The sequence below is a fragment of the Panulirus ornatus genome, chromosome 26, assembly GCF_036320965.1.
Source record: "Panulirus ornatus isolate Po-2019 chromosome 26, ASM3632096v1, whole genome shotgun sequence".
Classification (NCBI taxonomy): Eukaryota; Metazoa; Arthropoda; class Malacostraca; order Decapoda; family Palinuridae; genus Panulirus; species Panulirus ornatus.
Genome location: NC_092249.1, coordinates 11,587,012 through 11,599,492, shown reverse-complemented (window position 1 = coordinate 11,599,492; position 12,481 = coordinate 11,587,012). Strand labels below are relative to the sequence as shown.

At 41.8% G+C, this 12,481-nt stretch overlaps 1 protein-coding gene across 2 annotated transcripts in view; it reads left to right on the top strand.

Moving 5' to 3' along the window:
* The window catches only part of LOC139757449 (uncharacterized), a 652,064-nt gene continuing 639,583 nt past the window's right edge, over nt 1-12,481 (top strand). Inside the window, exon 1 of one of the 2 annotated variants that reach the window (XM_071677974.1) lies at nt 1-259. The gene's annotated coding sequence lies outside the window, so the exon portion shown is untranslated. The remainder of the gene's footprint in view (nt 260-12,481) is intronic. The other variant, XM_071677975.1, reaches the window with a different exon arrangement.

The window sequence follows — 12,481 nt, the reverse complement described above, 5'->3', positions numbered from 1 at the left end:
CTTCTTTGTATAACGCTATGAATTGGAAGAACCTCATAATGAATTACGTAGAAAAACACAACCTTCAAAACGCAATTCGTGGTTCAAGTGTTGCCATGTGAGCATTGTGGGAAATTCCTTCGTTTGTTTTGGTTACGGAGTTTGACAAGCGAGAAGCTCAAAAGTGTTGATCCGTTGCGAGGGAGGAATTGTCACCTTTGTGTGATAATATTGCATTGATAACAATATGATTGATTGAAAAATGATAGTCCTATAAGAGGTAAGTTGTATTTTTGCAAATATATGCAGAAATTGGTAGAAAACACTATATAAAATGATATATCTGTAACAACATGAATAAGTTATGTGAAATATAATCAATCTGCTTATGACTTTCTCAACATGTCTTTGAGATTCATCAGTTATTCCATACTCATAATGGCGTAGGTCTCCTTATTTACCTCTATGTAGGTTATTCCTTATTCTGTTTGTTTCGTCAGTACTGTTTGTTGACAGTGGAATTACACTTGTAGTTTATTAACAATCAGTGTAGTTGGTACTTTCAGTTATTAACAGTGAGCTGCAGACATATTTTTGAAGTGACAAGAAAATACTTGTCGTAAATAAGCTCAGAGACTTCTGGTATGTAGTATCTTAATTTGGTAAATTATCGGGTTACCCATACATCGAAGGGTTATGAATATGGGGAATAATGTGGCGTTAACTGATGTAACCGCATGAAACATTTGAAAAATGATAAAAATCACACTTCATGAGCGGTCAAGATTATTCGTAATATTTAGCGTTGTTGTTGAAATATATCAGTCACACTCATGATTTTTCATCGTCCTAACTTTGGACGAATGTCAAGAAACACACTGAGTGGCCAGTTGTGTCACTGCTCAATCCCCTCACAAGCTGCCATTCCATGATCCTCTGCAGTAAATGAATTTAATATTAGTTTGTTTCTACCATATTTTGACAGTGTTACTAAGTGAGGTTACATTAGGAGTGAAAAGACACCTTTAGCAATGCTTCATCATTAGGAATACAGGCTTGTCAAAAAAAAATTCACTCCAAATGAGTCTAAATTTTCTTTTTGCTGGAGTAATGTAGCTTTGGGCTGCAGGAACCTCCAGGAAAAGGTCCTGGGTAACATTTAAACTTTCTTAAGAAAAGTTCTTTGGATAAATGTAATTAAACAAGTGAATGGCTATAAAGGGGAAGCCAGGTGAGGTTCTCACTGACTGTCAATTTCTTACAAGAATTTTACCTACTTGTCCATTAGATAATCCCACAATTTCTCTGATGTACAAAAGTCTCCCTGCTTTGTGTTAGTATCAGAAGAAAGTATAATGCTCCAAATTGCACTCCTCAGCTCTTGTTACATTCTATAAAACCCTACACTTTCATTACAGAACAGATTGCTCAATAACCAAAGCTAGTATTTATATGTTGCGAAACTGGTAAATTTCGCTTACTTTATTTAAGGATCAGCTGAATACTTAGATTGATACTAACAGACTCTAACACCTAGTATTTAAAGTATTCAACCTTTTGTCTTGAAAGTCCTGCATTGGCTGAAATGCAGAGCAAATGATATTGTGTGAGAGTGCTAGCAAACTTCTATGAGAATAAGAAAATGTTTTGTAAGAAGGTTAATAGTGTGAAGAAAACAAATGTGAGCATCAGTGAAGGTGGCAAATGTGGAAGTAGTAGCAGGCAGAGACGAGGTGAAGAGGAGATGGAGTATTTTAAGGGACTGTTGAATATGTTTCATGATGGTACATATGAGTTTACTGGATGTGGAGGTATGCTGGATGAGTCATGGCAATTGGTTTGGTGAAATAGAAGAGGTGAAGAAAGCCTTGCACAAGGGGAAGTGTAACAAAGTGGCTGGAGTTGATGGGGTTGCTGTCAGATTTCTAGGGAAAGGGGGTGACACTGTGTTGACTGATTTGTCAAGATTTTCACATATTTTATGGCTCATGGTGAGATGCCTGAGGATTAGCAGGATGCCTGCTGTTGCATAGAGCCAAGGGGTACAAAAGAGAATATTCAAATTACAGAAATAAAATTTTCTTTCATGTACTTGGTAAGTTTTGATAGAGAGTAATGATTGAGAGGGTGGTAGCAGAATGTCAGTTTGGGGAGAAACAGCCTGATTTTGCTAGAGATAGAGGATGTGTGCATCAGGTGTTTACTTTGAAGAATTTATGTGAGTAATGTTTAAGAAAGGAGGATTTGTTTTTGGCTATATAGTATTTATAGGAGATGGTGGAGGTTGAGATAAAGAGAAAGCTCTTAAGTGGTACTCTAAAAGAATAGCTCAAGATTCTGTCAGTTTATGACTGTTGATATCGTAAGATACTAATTGATCTGATTCAGCAATATTTTGATGTAGGCGCACTATATCTATTTATATATATATCTTCATATGCTTCTCAGATCCTAGAATGTACTACATAATCCATTTGCATTTCTAAGTTTATCTTCCAACAAAACATTCTTCAAGCAAACACCTGTATTCACACATCTCTTACCTACGTATGTGAACTGATCACACTGCTCTTCACCTAATCTATGCTCTGTAATCACTTCACCCTTTCCAGCATCAATTACATCCTCCTTGCATCAATTATTCCATACCACGACATAAACTGCAACAAACTTATACATCTGATTTGACACTCACTCCTTCATCAATACCCTTGCCTTTCAGATACAAATTCTCGAATTTGCACCACTCTTCCCGACCAATCCCTCAAGGCACCTCACCGTGAGTCATACATACATTAAATAACCTTACCAACCAGTCAACAATACAGTCACCCCCTTTTTTAATAAATTCCACTGCAATACCATCCAAACCTGCTGCCTTGCCGGCTTTCATCTTCCACAAAGCTTTTACTACCTCTTCTCTGTTTACCAAATCATTTTCCCTAACCCTCTCACTTTGCACACCACCTCGACCAAAACACCCTATATCTGCCACTCTATCATCAAACACATTCAACAAACCTTCAAAATACTCACTCCATCTCCTTCTCACATCACCACTACATGTTATCACCTCCCCATTTGCGCCCTTCACTGAAGTTCCCATTTGCTCCCTTGTCTTATGCACTTTATTTACCTCCTTCCAGAACATCTTTTTATTCTCCCTAAAATTTAATGATACTCTCTCACCCCAACTCTCATTTGCCCTTTTTTTCACCTCTTGCACCTTTCTCTTGACCTCCTGTCTCTTTCTTTTATACGTCTGTGGAAGGTATTAAGAATATATGGTGTGGGAGGCAAGTTGTTAGAAGCAGTGAAAAGTTTTTATCGAGGATGTAAGGCATGTGTACGTGTAGGAAGAGAGGAAAGTCATTGGTGCTCAGTGAATGTAGGTTTGCGGCAGGGGTGTGTGATGTCTCCATGGTTGTTTAATTTGTTTATGGATGGGGTTGTTAGGGAGGTGAATGCAAGAGTTTTGGAAAGAGGGGCAAGTATGAAGTCTGTTGTGGATGAGAGAGCTTGGGAAGTGAGTCAGTTGTTGTTCGCTGATGATACAGCGCTGGTGGCTGATTCATGTGAGAAACTGCAGAAGCTGGTGACTGAGTTTGGTAAAGTGTGTGAAAGAAGAAAGTTAAGAGTAAATGTGAATAAGAGCAAGGTTATTAGGTACAGTAGGGTTGAGGGTCAAGTCAATTGGGAGGTGAGTTTGAATGGAGAAAAACTGGAGGAAGTGAAGTGTTTTAGATATCTGGGAGTGGATCTGGCAGCGGATGGAACCATGGAAGCGGAAGTGGATCATAGGGTGGGGGAGGGGGCGAAAATTCTGGAGCCTTGAAGAATGTGTGGAAGTCGAGAACATTATCTCGGAAAGCAAAAATGGGTATGTTTGAAGGAATAGTGGTTCCAACAATGTTGTATGGTTGCGAGGCGTGGGCTATGGATAGAGTTGTGCGCAGGAGGATGGATGTGCTGGAAATGAGATGTTTGAGGACAATGTGTGGTGTGAGGTGGTTTGATCGAGTAAGTAACGTAAGGGTAAGAGAGATGTGTGGAAATAAAAAGAGCGTGGTTGAGAGAGCAGAAGAGGGTGTTTTGAAATGGTTTGGGCACATGGAGAGAATGAGTGAGGAAAGATTGACCAAGAGGATATATGTGTCGGAGGTGGAGGGAACGAGGAGAAGAGGGAGACCAAATTGGAGGTGGAAAGATGGAGTGAAAAAGATTTTGTGTGATCGGGGCCTGAACATGGTGGAGGGTGAAAGGAGGGCAAGGAATAGAGTGAATTGGAGCGATGTGGTATACCGGGGTTGACGTGCTGTCAGTGGATTGAATCAGGGCATGTGAAGCGTCTGGGGTAAACCATGGAAAGCTGTGTAGGTATGTATATTTTACGTGTGTGGACGTATGTATATACATGTGTATGGGGGTGGGTTGGGCCATTTCTTTCGTCTGTTTCCTTGCGCTACCTCGCAAACGCGGGAGACAGCGACAAAGCAAAAAAAAAAAAATATATATATATATATATATATATATATATATATATATATATATATATATATATATATATGTTCTTCTTCTTTCTTTCAAACTATTCGCCATTTCCCGCATCAGCGAGGTAGCGTTAAGAACAGAGGACTGGGCCTTTGAGGGACTACCCTCCCCTGGCCCAATTCTCTGCTCCTTCTTTTGGAAAAAAAAAAAAAAAAAAAAAAACGAGAGGGGAGGATTTCCAGCCCCCCGCTCCCTCCCCTTTTAGTCGCCTTCTACGACACGCAGGGAATACGTGGGAAGTATTCTTTCTCCCCTATCCCCAGGGATAATATATATATATATATATATATATACATATATATTGGGGAAGAGCAGTGTGGTTTCAGAAGTGGTAGAGGATGTGTGGATCAGGTGTTTCCTTTGAAGAATGTATGTGAGAAATACTTAGAAAAGCAGATGGATTTGTATGTGGCATTTATGGATCTGGAGAAGGCATATGATAGGGTTGATAGAGATGCTCTGTGGAAGGTATTAAGAATATATGGTGTGGGACGCAAGTTGTTAGAAGCAGTGAAAAGTTTTTATCGAGGATGTAAGGCATGTGTACGTGTAGGAAGAGAGGAAAGTGATTGGTTCTCAGTGAATGTAGGTTTGCGGCAGGGGTGTGTGATGTCTCCATGGTTGTTTAATTTGTTTATGGATGGGATTGTTAGGGAGGTGAATGCAAGAGTTTTGGAAAGAGGGGCAAGTATGCAGTCTGTTGTGGATGAGAGAGCTTGAGAAGTGAGTCAGTTGTTGTTTGCTGATGATACAGCGCTGGTGGCTGATTCATGTGAGAAACTACAGAAGCTGGTGACTGAGTTTGGTAAAGTGTGTGAAAGAAGAAAGTTAAGAGTAAATGTGAATAAGAGCAAGGTTATTAGGTACAGTAGGGTTGAGGGTCAAGTCAATTGGGAGGTAAGTTTGAATGGAGAAAAACTGGAGGAAGTGAAGTGTTTTAGATGTCTGGGAGTGGATCTGGCAGCAGATGGAACCATGGAAGCGGAAGTGAATCACAGGGTGGGGGAGGGGGCGAAAATTCTGGGAGCCTTGAAGAATGTGTGGAAGTCGAGAACATTATCTCAGAAAGCAAAAAGGGGTATGTTTGAAGGAATAGTGGTTCCAACAATGTTGTATGGTTGCGAGGTGTGGGCTATGGATAGAGTTGTGCGCAGGAGGGTGGATGTGCTGGAAATGAGATGTTTGAGGACAATATGTGGTGTGAGGTGGTTTGATCGAGTAAGTAATGTAAGGGTAAGAGAGATGTGTGGAAATGAAAAGAGTGTGGTTGAGAGAGCAGAAGAGGGTGTTTTGAAATGGTTTGGTCACATGGAGAGAATGAGTGAGGAAAGATTCAACAAGAGGATATATGTGTCGGAGGTGGAGGGAACGAGGAGAAGTGGGAGACCAAATTGGAGGTGGAAAGATGGAGTGAAAAAGATTTTGAGTGATCGGGGCCTGAACATGCAGGAGGGTGAAAGGCGTGCAAGGAATAGAGTGAATGTGAATGATGTGGTATACCGGGGTCAACATACTGTCAATGGATTGAACCAGGGCATGTGAAGCGTCTGGGGTAAACCATTGAAAGTTGTGTGGGGCCTGGATGTGGAAAGGGAGCTGTGGTTTCGTTGCATTATTACATGACAGCTAGAGACTGAGTGTGAACGAATGGGGCCTTTGTTGTCTTTTCCTAGCACTACCTCGCACACATGAGGGGGGAGGGGGATGTTATCCATGTGTGGCGAGGTGGCAATGGGAATAAATAAAGGCGGGAGACAGCGACAAAGCAAAAAAAAATATATATATATATATATATATATATATATATATATATATATATATATATATATATATATATATATGTGAAAGAAGAAAGTTGAGAGTAAATGTGAATAAGAGCAAGGTTATTAGGTACAGTAGGGTTGAGGGTCAATTCAACTGGGAGGTGAGATTGAATGGAGAAAAACTGGAGGAAGTGAAGTGTTTTAGATATCTGGGAGTGGATCTGGCAGCGGATGGAACCATGGAAGCGGAAGTGGATCATAGGGTGGGGGAGGGGGCGAAAATTCTGGGAGCCTTGAAGAATGTGTGGAAGTCGAGAACATTATCTCGGAAAGCAAAAATGGGTATGTTTGAAGGAATAGTGGTTCCAACAATGTTGTATGGTTGCGAGGCGTGGACTATGGATAGAGTTGTGCGCAGGAGGATGGATGTGCTGGAAATGAGATGTTTGAGGACAATGTGTGGTGTGAGGTGGTTTGATCGAGTAAGTGACGTAAGGGTAAGAGAGATGTGTGGAAATAAAAAGAGCGTGGTTGAGAGAGCAGAAGAGGGTGTTTTGAAATGGTTTGGTCACATGGAGAGAATGAGTGAGGAAAGATTGACCAAGAGGATATATGTGTCGGAGGTGGAGGGAACGAGGAGAAGAGGGAGACCAAATTGGAGGTGGAAAGATGGAGTGAAAAAGATTTTGTGTGATCTGGGCCTGAACATGCAGGAGGGTGAAAGGAGGGCAAAGAATAGAGTGAATTGGAGTGATGTGGTATACCGGGGTTGACGTGCCTGTCAGTGGATTGAATCAAGGCATGTGTATGGGGGTGGGTTGGGCCATTTCTTTCGTCTGTTTCCTTGCGCTACCTCGCAAATGCGGGAGAGAGCGGCAAAAAAAAAAAAAAATATATATAGCATTTTTTTAACTTTCTAAAATGGGAAACAGAAGAAGGAGTCACGCGGGGAGTGCTCATCCTCCTCGAAGGCTCAGATTGGGGTGCCTAAATGTGTGTGGATGTAACCAAGATGTGAAAAAAGGAGAGATAGGTAGTATGTTTGAGGAAAGGAACCTGGATGTTTTGGCTCTGAGTGAAACGAAGCTCAAGAGTAAAGGGGAAGAGTGGTTTGGGAATGTCTTGGGAGTAAAGTCAGGGGTTAGTGAGAGGACAAGAGCAAGGGAAGGAGTAGCAGTACTCCTGAAACAGGAGTTGTGGGAGTATGTGATACAATGTAAGAAAGTAAATTCTCGATTAATATGGGTAAAACTGAAAGTTGATGGAGAGAGATGAGTGATTATTGGTGCATATGCACCTGGGCATGAGAAGAAAGATCATGAGAGGCAAGTGTTTTGGGAGCAGCTGAATGAGTGTGTTAGTGGTTTTGATGCACGAGACCGGGTTATAGTGATGGGTGATTTGAATGCAAAGGTGAGTAATGTGGCAGTTGAGGGAATAATTGGTATACATGGGGTGTTCAGTATTGTAAATGGAAATGGTGAAGAGCTTGTAGATTTATGTGCTGAAAAAGGACTGATGATTGGGAATACCTGGTTTAAAAAGCGAGATATACATAAGTATACTTATGTAAGTAGGAGAGATGGCCAGAGAGCGTTATTGGATTACGTGTTAATTGACAGGCGCGCGAAAGAGAGACTTTTGGATGTTAATGTGCTGAGAGGTGCAACTGGAGGGATGTCTGATCATTATCTTGTGGAGGCTAAGGTGAAGATTTGTATGGGTTTTCAGAAAAGAAGAGTGAATGTTGGGGTGAAGAGGGTGGTGAGAGTAAGTGAGCTTGGGAAGGAGACTTGTGTGAGGAAATACCAAGAGAGACTGAGTACAGAATGGAAAAAGGTGAGAACAATGGAAGTAAGGGGAGTGGGGGAGGAATGGGATGTATTTAGGGAATCAGTGATGGATTGCGCAAAAGATGCTTGTGGCATGAGAAGAGTGGGAGGTGGGTTGATTAGAAAGGGTAGTGAGTGGTGGGATGAAGAAGTAAGAGAAGAGAGAGGCATTTGGACGATTTTTGCAGGGAAAAAATGCAATTGAGTGGGAGATGTATAAAAGAAAGAGACAGGAGGTCAAGAGAAAGGTGCAAGAGGTGAAAAAAAGGGCAAATGAGAGTTGGGGTGAGAGAGTATCATTAAATTTTAGGGAAAATAAGAAGATGTTCTGGAAGGAGGTAAATAAAGTGCGTGAGACAAGGGAGCAAATGGGAACTTCAGTGAAGGGTGCAAATGGGGAGGTGATAACAAGTAGTGGTGATGTGAGAAGGAGATGGAGTGAGTATTTTGAAGGTTTGTTGAATGTGTTTGATGATAGAGTGGCAGATATAGGGTGTTTTGGTCGAGGTGCTGTGCAAAGTGAGAGGGTTAGGGAAAATGATTTGGTAAACAGAGAAGAGGTAGTAAAAGCTTTGCGGAAGATGAAAGCCAACAAGGCAGCAGGTTTGGATGGTATTGCAGTGGAATTTATTAAAAAAGGGGGTGACTGTATTGTTGACTGGTTGGTAAGGTTATTTAATGTATGTATGACTCATGGTGAGGTGCCTGAGGATTGGCGGAATGCGTGCATAGTGCCATTGTACAAAGGCAAAGGGGATAAGAGTGAGTGCTAAAATTACAGAGGTATAAGTTTGTTGAGTATTCCTGGTAAATTATATGGGAGGGTATTGATTGAGAGGGTGAAGGCATGTACAGAGCATCAGATTGAGGAATAGCAGTGTGGTTTCAGAAGTGGTAGAGGATGTGTGGATCAGGTGTTTGCTTTGAAGAATGTATGTGAGAAATACTTAGAAAAGCAAATGGATTTGTATGTAGCATTTATGGATCTGGAGAAGGCATATGATAGAGTTGATAGAGATGCTCTGTGGAAGGTATTAAGAATATATGGTGTGGGAGGCAAGTTGTTAGAAGCAGTGAAAAGTTTTTATCGAGGATGTAAGGCATGTGTACGTGTAGGAAGAGAGGAAAGTGATTGGTTCTCAGTGAATGTAGGTTTGCGGCAGGGGTGTGTGATGTCTCCATGGTTGTTTAATTTGTTTATGGATGGGGTTGTTAGGGAGGTGAATGCAAGAGTTTGGAAAGAGGGGCAAGTATGAAGTCTGTTGTGGATGAGAGAGCTTGGGAAGTGAGTCAGTTGTTGCTCGCTGATGATACAGCACTGGTGGCTGATTCATGTGAGAAACTGCAGAAGCTGGTGACTGAGTTTGGTAAAGTGTGTGAAAGAAGAAAGTTAAGAGTAAATGTGAATAAGAGCAAGGTTATTAGGTACAGTAGGGTTGAGGGTCAAGTCAATTGGGAGGTGAGTTTGAATGGAGAAAAACTGGAGGAAGTGAAGTGTTTTAGATATCTGGGAGTGTATCTGGCAGCGGATGGAACCATGGAAGCGGAAGTGGATCATAGGGTGGGGGAGGGGGCGAAAATTCTGGAAGCCTTGAAGAATGTGTGGAAGTCGAGAACATTATCTCAGAAAGCAAAAATGGGTATGTTTGAAGGAATAGTGGTTCCAACAATGTTGTATGGTTGCGAGGCGTGGGCTATGGATAGAGTTGTGCGCAGGAGGATGGATGTGCTGGAAATGAGATGTTTGAGGACAATGTGTGGTGTGAGGTGGTTTGATCGAGTGAATAACGTAAGGGTAAGAGAGATGTGTGGAAATAAAAAGAGCGTGGTTGAGAGAGCAGAAGAGGGTGTTTTGAAGTGGTTTGGGCACATGGAGAGGATGAGTGAGGAAAGATTGACCAAGAGGATATATGTGTCGGAGGTGGAGGGAACAAGGAGAAGAGGGAGACCAAATTGGAGGTGGAAAGATGGAATGAAAAAGATTTTGTGTGATCGGGGCCTGAACATGCAGGAGGGTGAAAGGAGGGCAAGGAATAGAGTGAATTGGAGCGATGTGGTATACCAGGGTTGACGTGCTGTCAGTGGATTGAAGCAGGGAATGTGAAGCGTCTGGGGTAAACCATGGAAAGCTGTGTAGGTATGTATATTTGTATATATATATATATATATATATATATATATATATATATATATATATATATATATATATATATATATATATTTTTTCCCACTGTCTCCCGCGTTTGCAAGGTAACGTAAGGAAACAGACGAAAGAAATGGCCCAACCCACCCCCATACACATGTATATACATACACATCCACACACGCAAATATACATACCTACGCAGCTTTCCATGGTTTACCCCAGACGCTTCACATGCCCTGATTCAATCCACTGACAGCACGTCAACCCCGGTATACCATATCGATCCAATTCACTCTATTCCTTGCCTTCCTTTCACCCTCCTGCAGGTTCAGGCCCCGATCACACAAAATCTTTTTTACTCATTTTTACTCATTTACACATTCTTCAAGGCCCCCAGGATTTTCGCCCCCTCCCCCACCCTATGATCCACTTCCGATTCCATGGTTCCATCCGCTGCCAGATCCACTCCCAGATATCTAAAACACTTCACTTCCTCAAGTTTTTCTCCATTCAAACTCACCTCCCAATTGACTTGACCCTCAACCCTACTGTACCTAATAACCTTGCTCTTATTCACATTTACTCTTAACTTTCTTCTTCCACACACTTTTCCAAACTCAGTCACCAGCTTCTGCAGTTTCTCACATGAATCAGCCACCAGCGCTGTATCATCAGTGAACAACAACTGACTCACTTCCCAAGCTCTCTCATCCCCAACAGACTTCATACTTGCCCCTCTTTCCAAAACTCTTGCATTCACCTCCCTAACAACCCCATCCATAAACAAATTAAACAACCATGGAGACATCACACACCCCTGCCGCAAACCTACATTCACTGAGAACCAATCACTTTCCTCTCTTCCTACACGTACACATGCCTTACATCCTCAATAAAAACTTTTCACTGCTTCTAACAACTTTCCTCCCACACCATATATTCTTAATACCTTCCACAGAGCATCTCTATCAACTCTATCGTATGCCTTCTCCAGATCCATAAATGCTACATACAAATCCATTTTCTTTTCTAAGTATTTCTCTCATACATTCTTCAAAGCAAACACCTGATCCACACATCCTCTACCACTTCTGAAACCACACTGCTCTTCCCCAATCTGATGCTCTGTACATGCCTTCACCCTCTCAATCAATACTCTCCCATATAATTTACCAGGAATACTCAACAAACTTATACCTCTGTAATTTTAGCACTCACTCTTATCCCCTTTGCCTTTGTACAATGGCACTATGCACGCATTCCGCCAATCCTCAGGCACCTCACCATGAGTCATACATACATTAAATAACCTTACCAACCAGTCAACAATACAGTCACCCCCTTTTTTAATAAATTCTACTGCAATACCATCCAAACCTTCTGCCTTGCCGGCTTTCATCTTCCGCAAAGCTTTCACTACCTCTTCTCTGTTTACCAAATCATTTTCCCTAACCCTCTCACTTTGCACACCACCTCGACCAAAACACCCTATATCTGCCACTCTATCATCAAACACATTCAACAAACCTTCAAAATACTCACTCCATCTCCTTCTCACATCACCACTACTTGTTATCACCTCCCCACTTGCGCCCTTCACCGAAGTTCCCATTTGCTCCCTTGTCTTACGCACTTTATTTACCTCCTTCCAGAACATCTTTTAATTCTCCCTAAAATTTAATGATACTCTCTCACCCCAACTCTCATTTGCCCTTTTTTTCACCTCTTGCACCTTTCTCTTGACCTCCTGTCTCTTTCTTTTATACATCTCCCACTCAATTGCATTTTTTCCCTTCAAAAATCGTCCAAATGCCTCTCTCTTCTCTTTCACTAATACTCTTACTTCTTCATCCCACCACTCACTACCCTTTCTAATCAACCCACCTCCCACTCTTCTCATGCCACAAGCATCTTTTGCGCAATCCATCACTGATTCCCTAAATACATCCCATTCCTCCCCCACTCCCTTTACTTCCATTGTTCTCACCTTTTTCCATTCTGTACTCAGTCTCTCCTGGTACTTCCTCACACAGGTCTCCTTCTCAAGCTCACTTACTCTCACCACCCTCTTCACCCCAACATTCACTCTTCTTTTCTGAAAACCCATACAAATCTTCACCTTAGCCTCCACAAGATAATGATCAGACATCCCTCCAGTTGCACCTCTCAGCACATTAACATCCAAAAGTCTCTCTTTCGCACGCCTGTCA